This window comes from Chinchilla lanigera, unplaced genomic scaffold (assembly GCF_000276665.1).
Source record: "Chinchilla lanigera isolate Chin_1 unplaced genomic scaffold, ChiLan1.0 scaffold00034, whole genome shotgun sequence".
Classification (NCBI taxonomy): Eukaryota; Metazoa; Chordata; class Mammalia; order Rodentia; family Chinchillidae; genus Chinchilla; species Chinchilla lanigera.
The window spans coordinates 2476134-2488860 of record NW_004955435.1 but is presented as its reverse complement, the minus strand read 5'-3'; the positions used below and the strand labels follow the sequence as shown (position 1 = coordinate 2488860).

Genomic DNA, 12727 nt, shown 5'->3' with positions numbered 1-12727 from the left:
GCTGTGGACAAGCCCTGCTATGCCAGGTTTGTAGAGGTTGCCAGCAATCCAGGTTGAGAAGTGTAAGGTCAGTTTTCCTTTCTTATGTGGATCTGTGTGGAAACTGTATAACCGCCTACCTGCTTCCATCCTCACAGCTTACAGGTCAGTCCTGCACACGTGATTCCGTGTGTTCCTAGGGTAAAGGCCAAGCATCCCCGTGTGACTGAACAGGTCTTCACAGTCAGTGCCCTACCTGTTCTTCAAGTTCATGTTGTTCTGCTCCTTTTCGCTTTCAGTCTGCTCTCCTGGGCATACCTCAGTTCTAATCAGATTGGACCCAGGCTCTACCGTGCCTACTATGATTGAGATCTAAAATTGCACCCTAAAGTCTTATGTATTCAGTTGCGGGGCTTTTGAAAGGTTATTGGGTCCTGGTGGTGCTATACTCAAAAGCAGACTGTTTCCTTGACGAGTTTATAGCTGAATGTACAATCGGGCAATGGGGCCTGATTGAAAGAGATGTTCCTGCGCTGGAATGTATTCACTGTGTGTGTTCCCGTCAGTTAATATGTCGTTTAGGACAAAGTAGGCACTCAATAAATACTAATGAATAAGTGGCTAAATGAACTAAATAGCTTAAGTTTTCTGTTTCCTATTGACTTAGTCACAATTCTTTTTAAAAAAACTCACAGTTGATATCTACAACTAAAAGTTGAGCATGCTATATTTTTGCTCTTTTTTGGAACAAAAATGTCAGAATTAGATATGTAATGCGTATACATTGCACTTGCCAAGTTATGTAGTTGATCACCAATATTTAAGGAAATTTCGGTTGAGACCAAGTTTTGAAAAATGTCTGTTTTTATATTAAAATTGTGTTCAATATCAAGGAAGAATAAAGTCAAGGAAAATTTAAATATAAAAATTATACTTTTTAAAATGGTCCCTGGGATTAAACCCAGAGCTTCACACATGCTAAGCAAGCACTCTAACACTGAGCTGCATCCCTGGTCCAAAAATTGTAGGATTTTTACATCTTAAAATATGTAAGTCCGCACATCCTTGTAATCTCAGCACTAGAGAGTCTGAGGCAGGAGGATTACCATGAGTTCAAGGCCAGCCTGAAGTACAGAGTAAGACCCTGTCTCAAAAAAACCAATTCCCCCAAAATCCCAGAATAAGTCAGTTTATTTATAAGCATTTTCCATACATCAGTTACCGTGCTAAACAATTATCATATTGAGATATATTATCTCAGTTAATCTTCCTGTATGACAGGATTTTTAGAGAAGGAAATTGAGACTTAAATAACTGGTTATACAAGGTTACACAGCTAGAATTTAGGGGAATAATGGTAGGAACATAGTTCTGTCTGATGTTAAAGACTGTTGCTTCCCCTTGTGTTAGGTCTAATATTCTTACAAACGCTTACATAAACTGACATTCATTGATAAGGTACAGTGATTCTCAGGTGTGAATAATTATACGGCATTTTGACATGTAAGAGCACAGTCTGTGCTCTTGGAATGGCATCTGACATATAGTAGTATAAGAGGTTAGAGTTGCAGGATCGGGTGTCTAGATGTTTGTGTCAAAATCTCCTTAGAAAAGGTGATGGAAGGTATTGGCCCTCTTCACACATACACAATAAGATGCCTGCTTATACAAAGTTGAACTTCTATTTTGCAGTCTTATATTCTCTGTAAAACCCAGGCAAGACTGGGAATTCCATTTCCAGATATCTGTATCATAGATACAGATATCATATGTCTGTATCATAGATGATTAAATTGAGATTCAAGAAGGTCATCCACTTGTTTTAGGAATTGTTACTCCATCAGTCATGGCTCAATACAGAAACTTACGTAAGGCAGGATGCATGAATATATAAGGATTTACAAGATTGGCTTGCAGTGGTCTCCCTCAGCATCGGGCGTGGAAGAGTACGAAAGGACTGTCTGTGTGCTTGAGGTTGGAAGGATGCACTTGAAGGTCAAAGGCCCAGAACTCACTGTGGAGCAGCATGGGAGTCCAAATCAGGGCATAAAGGGTCTGTGCTGGAGGCTGAAGGGTCTGCACTGGAAGCCAGGAGACCGTGTCCAAGGTCAGGCTGAAGACGGGAGCTTCTCAGAAGAAACAGAAGCAGCCTTTCTTTCTTTTTGCTCTTGTCCCATTCGGGCGACTGTCCTGGGGAGGAAGGCCTTCTGTCTTCAGCAAAGCCCTTCAGCCACACCCAGAACCATGCTGATCCAGTTTAATTGGGCGTTTCCTACCGAAATTGACACAGCCAGTTAACTGTCACAGTTACCCATGTGCATATATCAGGAATAACCTTTGGGGAGAAAGTAACCTCTGGGATTTTCTGAACCCCTACCAAAGTACTCAGATTTCACATCTTTTACCCATCAACATGTCCATAGTACTAGATACATTCTGGTTATTTCAACATGGAAATAATTTAATATTTTATGTCATACATACGTTTGTAAAAATCTCTTGCAATAAGTATTTACCTAAAAAGTATGAAATTACAGTAATGATTTAGAGTATAACAATAGAATTTGCACAGAAATTCATCATTTAGCATAGAAGAGGAAAATACATAGTTAAAATGAAAAGACAGTGAGTAGTGAATGTCATCACAAGATAAAAGAATTACCAGGGTGTGTGACCAATATCTGTGCTTGTGAATTATTTTTTTCTTTGTAATAAAATTATTTCAGCAGTTTAGAGCTAGATCATGTTTAGCTGTCAACGTAACAGTTCTGTGAGGAGATACAGTCTTGTAACTTTTTTTTTATTTCAAAGATGAGGAAACTGAGATTTAAAGTTAAATGCCTTGGGCTTAGACTTAAAGCTCTGTTAGTAACAGTCAGGGGTCCATTAGAGAGTGCACGCGCTGCACTGAGCATCTCCCCGTTGCTTCAGAGACACGCCTAGGAGATTTACAGGTGCAGGAGACAAGTTCAGCAGTTGAGTCACCAGGCACATTCTGCACATGTGGCACATGGTCTTTATTTAAAAACCTGCCACGTACTTCGTTAGGCTTGCACTGTTCCGTGTTGCAGAGCTCAGAAGGCCAGAGCCTACTTCGGTCATTCAAAATGAGCCTTAGCTTTCGTTTTTTTCGAATCCATGACCCTAACTATTGCATTATGCTTCACCTCATTTTATTGTAGTACTATAGCAAAGATTAGTTTTGCTTTAAAGGAAGTCATTTACATGTGTTATCTAAATGCATAACATGTTAAAAGTTATTACATGAAATTTTTCATATATAGAATACTTAGGTCTCACAATATGATTGTAAGTCCCTAGAACAGTACAAATAAAGAGGTTACGAGTGCCTGTATTTAAGAATTTATTTGAATACAAAACATTCAGATACATCATAAAATATACCTTTGAGAAAGTAACTAATACAATACAATGAATGTGTGGCATTCTTACTGGTGATTAACACATTAGTAATACTTTTGAAATTCCATTTCTAAAGGGGTCTTCTTCCTTCTGCAGAATGTGTGTTTATGGTGGCAGCTTTAATGCTGTTTCTTGCTGTGCACTTCAATATAGTATGTTTTTAGGTAGTTGGCTGAGGGTTTTGCGTTACGTATGTTGATGGAGATAAGTGTCTTAATTACTTTTTTAATGTCTATGCTTTTGTGTTTTTCTCCTCTCTTTCCTTTTATTTCCTGCTGTTGAGATTACTGCCTCATCTCCACAGCAGGTGGCTGCTGCAAATTTGTTTTCTTTGTAAGCCTGGTAGATTTATTTTGTAATATAACTGTTCCTTTTTAGTATTTTATTATTAATGATTTCTTTACTTTGGAATATAGTATACTTACACAGTCCTAAGTAGTCATTTCCTAACACCATCTCGGAACTCCAGTCATTATGGAAGAAAGCCTTCGCCTGCGGCATACTGTTGGAGTGTTTTGCTTCCCCTTACTTCACAAAGTGAGGATTAAATTTAAGGAAATTGTTTTATAGCAAAAACCAAGTGATTAAGAAGCAGAAAAAAAGTGAAGGAAATGAAGAGAAAAGGAAGGGCACAGGAGACAAAGCGCATTTTAGTAAATAATACCAAAAGTCAAGGCAGTAGGAGTAATTTTTCGACACAAATATGAATTACATGCATACATTCAGTCCAGAAAAGGGATTATAACTAAAGCTTATATTTGTTAAAACTAAATTTTAACTATTGACACATCACTCATTATAAGAAAATTAGAATACTACAAAAGTATAAAGAAAAAATACTTCTTTTCCAAAGAGTGTGTTGTTTTGATCATTTCCTACGGTCTACAGATAAAAAATTAGATGGCTCCTGAGTGTAGAAATTATTTTTTATGAAAGTAAAATGTACTATATTCAATTTATTTCTTAAGGTTTTGTACTTAGTACATTGCTTTTTTATTTGTATAATTGCTTAGTACATTACTAAGGGGGGGGTTTTTATTTTAAAGAAAAGAAAAATAATAAAAACAATGGTATAAGGTTTTGTACTTAGCAATGGTATAAGGTTTTGTACTTAGTACATTGCTTTTTTATTTGCTCTTACCTGTACATACGAAGTTATATTAATTAATCACATTAATAAGGTAAGATAGGTTTCTGCATATTTTCTACAAGGGATTATGAAAGCTAATTGAAACACATTTGTGTGTGACTTTATAGGAATTATAGTAGCAGCTTGGCTATTTCATTCTCTTCTCCAATCTTTCTTTGAATTTTATTGTTTTAGAAATTAAATACAAAATTACAACCATTGGTTAACTTTCATCAGACTTTCCAAATTGTGTAAGAAAGCTAAGTGTTTCACCTGGCACTGAACTTCATTACCATTTTATGTTTCTGTATTGAAATGCCTTGTGTATTGGGAAAAATACATTTTGAAGTGGTAATTCCATTCATAATATTTTTCAAAAAACTTCATCCTGTTATCCTCTAACAGATTGTATGATACACAAAATTAATGTGTGTGGTCACATTGAGTGAGAGACTAGAGACCAGCTCCATGAAACAGATGTGTGATAGGAATTTGGAAAATCAATGGAATGAATATTATTGTGACATGCGATGATCTGATCTCATATGTGTTCTATTGAATCACTCCATTCTCTCTGAATTCAGTCTGAACACTTAGAACTGACATATTTACAGTAGGGTGTCAGGGAGAAGATGGGAGTTTTATTGAGCAAAGAGCACAGTAGGGCATCGTTGATCTCTTCTCTTTCTAGTCAATATGTGAATCCTAGAATGATAACGCATATGGCACTATTGTTCCCTGGAAGGAAGATACAAATCCTTTGAGTCATTTAAGTGATTTTTAAGTGACAGTTGAAAAACTTTATAATCCTTCATGGAATTGTAGAATATTTAGGCCTTTGAAAGGATTATTTTACTTGAATACTATAATCTTAACAGCTTGGACTTTACATAAGAATAGTTTATTCCTATCCTTTCACTCTTTCTCTGCTGTTGACGCCCTTATTTTTCTATTTTTTTTTAATTGTTGTTTTTCAATTTGCTTTGCTTGATACATGTATTTTATCTAGATTTTTCTCTTTGTAGATTCCATTGTTTCTCTCTAGGATATTCTTAATTATTTTCCGGAGTGCTACTTTTGTATTTGTAAGCCTCTTGAATTGTCTATTTCATTAAATGTCCTTATTTCACCATATATTTTGGAGGAATATTTTTATGGATATGTTAAGGTGGGTTGGAAGTTGTTTGCTTTTAGGACTTGAGATACTTCTCTCCAAGCTCTCCTGGCATTTAAAGTTTGTGTTGAGAAGTCTACTGTAATTCTAATGCGTTTGTCTTACTTTCCTGTTGCTGAGACAAAACACTCAACGCCCACAAGTGAAGGAGGGAAGATTTATTTCAGCTCACAGTTGGTAGAGGTTGCAGGCTGTAGTTGACTGGCTCCAAGGCAGTGGAGAGCCGGAGGAGAAACAGTTCGTAGCGCTGCAGGCAGCAGGCAAGCGGCCTCCCTGCCCTTTCATCTCAGCCAGGCTGCAGGCCTTTTGGGCGGTGTCAGCCACGCTCAGCCTGGGCCCTCCCATTACCAACACCCAAAAGTAGGGTAAACCAGTGAGTGGACTTTAGTACCACGCACCCTTCATCCCAGTGTCACACACCCTGGATCCAGCCAGCTCTGGAAAGCCCCTGAGTGCCTGAGGCTTTGGGGGACACCTGGTTACAAGCCATGGCAGTATTCATCTTTATATATGAGTTTTTGTTCTCCTATGACAGCTTTTAAAATTCTGGGGTTTTTTATTTTAAAGAAAAGAAAAATAATAAAAACAATGGTATAAAATTTCAAGACAAGATTGTAGGAAAGTAACAATGTTCAGTACATTGTGCATCGTTATCTTTAAAGTAGTCGCTCGTATTATAAGATATAGCATGAAAACCTGATCCAACAGTATCGGCATAAACCCTTCCTTTCAGTGAGCTAGTAGCAGTTAGTTTTGTTTTGTTTTGTTTGTTTGTTTCTTTGACATCTGGCATTTCAATTATGATATGTCTTGGGAGGCAGCTTCTCCTATGAAGCCTTGCCTACTTGTACCTTGAATCATTTTCTCATACTTGGGAAATTTTCTGTTATTATTTCTGTAAAACAAATTAATGTTTCTTCTAGTTTCCTTTACCTCCAGGTTGCCTTGAGTTGGTCTTTTTAGCATCATCTAGTAGCTACTGGATGAGTTTTTCTTATCTTTTGAGAGGCTTATCTGAGGACTTTATCATAACTTACCATATTATCCTCAGTTTCAGACACTCTGTCTTCACACTGATAACTTCTACAATCTATTAATTTTGTATTTTCTCAATCTGGTATTTCTCTCTGATGCCTTTTTGTGGATTCTATATCTTTTTTTTTTTTTTTTTTTTTTGGTTTTTCTACGGTACCGGGAACCGAATTCACGACCTTGCGCTTGCCAGGGTCTCTTTGAACTCCTCTGGTTTCTTCATCTCTTCTAGAAACAATTTGTAGAGTTCCACTGTTCCAGTCCTGGTATTTGCTTCCCTTTTGAGAGCACTGGATCTTCCTTGGAAGATTTGAGGGGCTTTGGTGGTCTTTTGTTGCCTTGTTCCTCCATGATTCTGAGTGTAGGTATATCTATTGTTTGGTTTATTAAATTTTTCTGATTTTCTTCTTTTTAATGCTGAGGATTCAGGTCTAGTATGATGAGGAAAGCTTGTAATCAATATGAAAACTTTTTACTAAGATACTGCCTTCCCATGATGTGTTTTCAACTCTGTGTGTCTAGAGATGGTATTTACGCCTTCATCTATTTCATTTAAGTGGTTTGGAGTCTGTCCCTATTTTGTGTTATTTTCTGTTTGTTTATAAGAAACATTTTTTTGTTGGGGGTACCTGGAATCAAACTCAGGACCTCACGCTTACCAGGCAGTTGCTACACCACTGAGATAAACTCCTGGCCCCTTGTGTCCCTGTGTTTTGAGTAGAGAATTTACTTCTGGTTATAACAAAATCAATGTTTGCACACACAGATTCATTTATTCATGATCGTACACTTATATTTACAAATCTTATAAAGCCATCTACTCTTTATGATTAATTTCAATGTTTTTTTGAAAATGTTAAGTTTTTATCATGTCTTTAGTTTTCATAGTTTTTCTATTTTACCCAACAATACTAATGACTTATACCCAAAGGTTGTTTTACATTGACCAGAATGCTTTACATATGCTTTTATATCTAATTTTAGAACAATTCTATATGGTAGACAGGCTTGTCCTAATTCTAAAAGCAAGAAATTTGAGAGCCATAGTGTTGGCCAGTTTCACCACAGTGTGTCTAGAAAGCAGAAATAATGAGACTCGAATCCAGTTCTCCAGTCTCCTAGGTCGTTTTTCTCTTAGACACAGTGTTATTCTTGCTGTTCCAAATTAAGAGACAGAGTCAGCATGAAAGGCCTTTGTTGTGCTTCTCTACTGGTCGTGAAGCATCTGTGGTTTGAGTCCGCTGTAGTATGCAGGGTCAGTGAGGTCGGAAGATTATACTTGTCTGGTATACAGTCTTTCATTCTAAACAAAGAGTTTAAACTTCATAGATAGTGATACCAATTTATTCAACAATGACCAAATAAATATACAATAATATGGCCAGTATATAAAAGGCACATTAGGTGAATGTCTACATTTTGTCTACCCGAATGTATCAGTTCATGAAATATAATGAAGGCTTTCAGGAAGAAATGAAAATAAAAGGTTACATTTATTTTGTGTCAATACAGAGAGCTCGACCTACACTTATTTTTCATTTTATTCTGCTAATGATCCTTTTATAAAGTCGTGGCTGCCAAGAAAGAAAAAATTTGCTTGGCCCAGGTCAGAATAGGTAATGAGAGGTAGAACTAGAATTTTACACTTGATCTTAGCCAAAAGGCTGAGGATCCATAGAACTAGAATTTTCATGCAGGAAAGCTGGCTTGAGAAGTTTTACTCTTATTGCATGCACTGTTTACACATAATTATATAAGTGAACATGGACAAAAATTGTTACTTGGGCTTTTATTGTGCAGCATATAGGTAGAAGTTAGCCTAGTGTCTCTCAGAGAATGTTTGGTTGATGAATTCATGATTAATTTGTGCGTTCCAGTACCCACCTCAGTTTAGCACATTTCCTATTTTCCTCTTTAAGGAGAAGGAGACATCTTTGTGGAATAGGGGCCACCAAAGAGTGGGAAGAGTAACGTGATGGGATACAGGGTATAGAAGGGTTATCAAAATGTGCTTAGATGCAGAAATTTGTTACAATAGTCTACCGCACAGTAGGTTATATGTATCCTACCATAATTTATTATACATCTCCAAATAACTAGGAAAGAATTACAGGATTCCCGCTACATAGACTGATAATATCTGAGAAAATAGAAGTGCTAATTACCCTGATTTTATCATTATACCTTGTTTACATAAATTGAATGTAATACTGTGACTGAGTAATAAATGCAAATGTTACACGTTGGTTAAAAATTCAAAGAAAGTAATATCTCAAGTACAAGAACATTTTGGAATATGGCAAACTTAAGACATTTGCCATCAGCTGCATTTTTCTATTCTCATCAAGTCAATCTGATGATGATGAAATTGTTGTTGCATTTGTCTACTAAAATCTTCTTACTGAAAAAGCAGTTGTATGAACGGATAAGAACTGATGTACCTGCAGGATCCTAGAGCATCGCCCTTTCTGTGAGCTGCTGCTTTTGCTATGCACCCAAGAAAGTTTCTCAGTGGCTGTGCTGTCTTCTTTCAGTTGGATTTGTGAGGCAATCTCTGAAGACAGGTCTATCTGATGGATGCCTTTCTCTTGAAGGCTTAGCTGTCATTCAAATAGAAGCCTTCAAGAACTTGAGGCATCACACAAATGCTTGTTCGATCCAATCAACACTGAATAGGGGGTCAGTGAAGTAGTACAGGCCAACGGTGCCAACTCTGGGCAATTCTTAAACATGTCCTACCGCAGCTCTGCAGTCTACGCCTTTTAGAGCTTACTCTTCCTTTATTTTGTAGTCAGTGGAAACATGTAGCAGAATGCTTAATATCTTGCTCATGTTCGGTGAAGTTGCGTGAAACTTGAAATGAGCACCAGGAAGCAGTTTACTGTGAGCACTGCTGTTATTTGTTCTGTGGCTGCTCCGGAGCGAGGTGCTTTGGAAACAAAGCAAAGATAGGTTGTTCAGAATCTTAAATATTGAGAAAAACCAGCAGATCCCAAGGTTAACGCATTTAAGAAAGAAAGCATTTCCGAACAGACTTTTACTGGAGAAAATAATCACAAAGCAAAAATGCAGCTAAGAGAAGCAGCCAGTCTCTTGTCCACTGCTAGGTTAGACCCTGGTTGCAAACATATTCGGTGGTGTGTGGGTATCATGTGTATCTATAGCTTGATAGTGACACTGAATACATACGTGTGACATGCTCAATTTGCATATAATCAGTCATATAGTGTCATACTATGGCAAGTCTTAATTATAACCTGATACACGTAAAAGGCCGCATTTTGAAATTGAAGCATAGCCTCAACAAGCAGACTATACAGGTTAGAAATTACCACTCACTTGATTTTTGACCTTCAGCAAGGTTATTTATATTCTATATGCTTCAGTTTTGCCACATTCTTATCTAAAATGTATATAATAATGATATTAGATGTATCATACAGCTATTTTAACAAATCAGCTCAATTAATATGCATAAATCCCTACATGTCAGGCATTTAAAGTAGTGCATATAATCAATAAAAGTTAAATAAGTTTTTCTGTAACACAAGCAGAATTTTCTTTCCTTTATTGAGAACTTGAAAATTAGCATTTTTCCATAATTCTTAAAGGGAGGTGTTCCTTTGTCTAAATTTGTGATGAAACACTGAAAACTTCAGGTACTATTGAAGGTTTACCTGGCCAGTGTAAAGAACACCTTACATACACCGTGCTTAGCAATTTTGTTGGTCAGATCTTTCTCAATTCCTTTTTATTCATAAACTCCCTTCTTCCCACTGAGAGATGAATTAAAAAGTCATTTTGGTGTCCCTTTGAAATCATCCTGGTATAGGCAAATACCATGTGTATTAATGTGCCACTACTCTCAGAGAAGTCTTCCTGTGATAGATGGGTATTTGCAAGTTTCATTATATTCCATATTTCACTTAACTTGCCTCATTTTTCTTTCTTTGTAGAGCTTTATTTAAATTTGTTAAGGATCAGTTCTATAGTATGATTTAAGCCTTATTTTGTAACAAGATGTGAAGTTTGAAAGAATTGATACTATGGAGTAAGTGCAGCCTGTCTTAATAGCTATTGTGTATTGGATAGTCACTACATATCATATATCTCTCTTCTGTCTATATATCAAGGTTCTTCTTCTTTCTCAGAAAAACCTCAGGAGGGCAAGATGGATTCCATGCATATGTATATGTGTATACAGCATATATGTATACGTACTTTACATATATATAATATTTTGATTTCCATTAAATCCCACTTCAATTGCACAGAGTATTATCTCTTTTAGAAATGAAGTCGAGGAGCAGAGAGATTAAATAAGTCAACATTGTAGTCAGGATTTGCAAGGGAATAGATTTAATACAGGACATAATTCAAAGGATTATTTTATAATATTCACCCAAAAAATCAAATAAAGAAAAATGTAAGAGATCTGTCCATGTACTAGAGACTCAAAGAATCCAGCTGAGGGCCTGAATCCCGTGGCAATGTCTTAAGTCCAGCAGAAGACCTAGAGCCCATGAACCTGTCCTCTACAAGTCCAGCTGGAGGCCTAGCGCTCACAACAATGTCTCACGCAAATCTATATCAAGGATCTGCACTGGGAAGGCCCAGAGGCCAGTGGTGGAAGCTAGAAAGTCTGTGCCAGTGGGGTGAAAGTTCTGTGCCACCAGTCTGAGAGATCTTCACAGGAGCCAGGAAAAAACACTCAAGTTAAGGGCCAGAGCTCCCCTGAAGAGAACCACAGCCGTCCTCAGCGACAGCAAGGACTCAAGCTCCACTGGGGACTGGAACAGCTGGGTTCATATCGGGAAAGCCAGCATGGCAAGCTTCTCCGGGAGGATCAACAGCACCCCCTCTTCCCCTCGGTTCTCCTTTCATGCTGTTGGCAACAATCCTCGGTATGGGCCTCCCACACCGAGCACCGTGTTGATTCAGTTCAGCTGGGGGTTACAAGTTGACCGTTCGTTAATCCACCACACTCAGTTTGAAGGTACTCCAGAAAATATATGTGGGTGATTGGATAGAAAGTTTGATAGTTCTCTATATAGATAAATAGATAAGTAGATAAATTTATTTCAGGAAATTAGTAAATGTATTTTTTTTTGGTACCCGGAATCGAAATCAGGACCTTGCACTTGCCAAGGAGGTGCTTGTACCGCTGAGCTACGCCCCTGGCCCAGGAAATTAATAAGTAATTGTGATGAAAATCACTTTTTATCTGGTGGGGCCACAAACCTGCAAACTCTTATGCAGGAGTTGATGTTATAGAATCTTTTTTTTTTTTTTTTTTCTGGTACTGGGAATTGAACTCATGATCTTGCGCTTGCCAGGCAAGTGCTGTGCCGCTGAGCTAAACCCCAACTCCATGTTATAGAGTCTTGAAACAGAACTTGTTCTTTCTTAGAGAAATCTCAGTTTTTTTTTTTTTTTCCTCAAAGCCCTTTATTGTGTAAGGTCCACTCACATCACTGAGATAATTTTTATTTAAAGTCAACTGATTATAAATTTTAACTATATGTATTTGGGGGCTAGTAAGATTTTACTACATCTGAAGGAAGCCGTCACAATAATATTTACTTCAGTCCCGCATTTGGTTGAATCACTGGATACTGTAGCTTAGCCAAGCTGAAATGTACCACTAAGCAACACAGGCCTTCAGATTATGTGTATTGTGTTCAGTCTTTCTAAAAATAATTGAATGATAGTATATATATGCATATATATGTAAAATTGGTTATCTTGCTAATTCCTTTAACAGATTTTGACTCAATCTGTCGTCATATTTTTCAAATATTCATTTTAATGTTGTATTTTGTTTTGTAGTCTTTTTCTTTTTAAAAGTAAAATTCATTCATTCATTCAGTTAAAATTCTGGTATTTACTCATCCTCCCCTCTTGTTTTTCATAGAGAACTGATTTTTTTTTTTTCATAGAGAACTGATTTATGCAACTCATCTATGCAAAATTTTGTACATTAAACCTTT

The 12727-nt window shown here is 37.0% G+C and overlaps 1 protein-coding gene across 1 annotated transcript in view; it reads left to right on the top strand.

Moving 5' to 3' along the window:
- Dpyd (dihydropyrimidine dehydrogenase) overlaps positions 1–12727 on the top strand; it is a gene marked incomplete at its 5' end in the record, with an annotated part of 793723 nt that overhangs the window by 312047 nt on the left and 468949 nt on the right. The window lies entirely within an intron of this gene.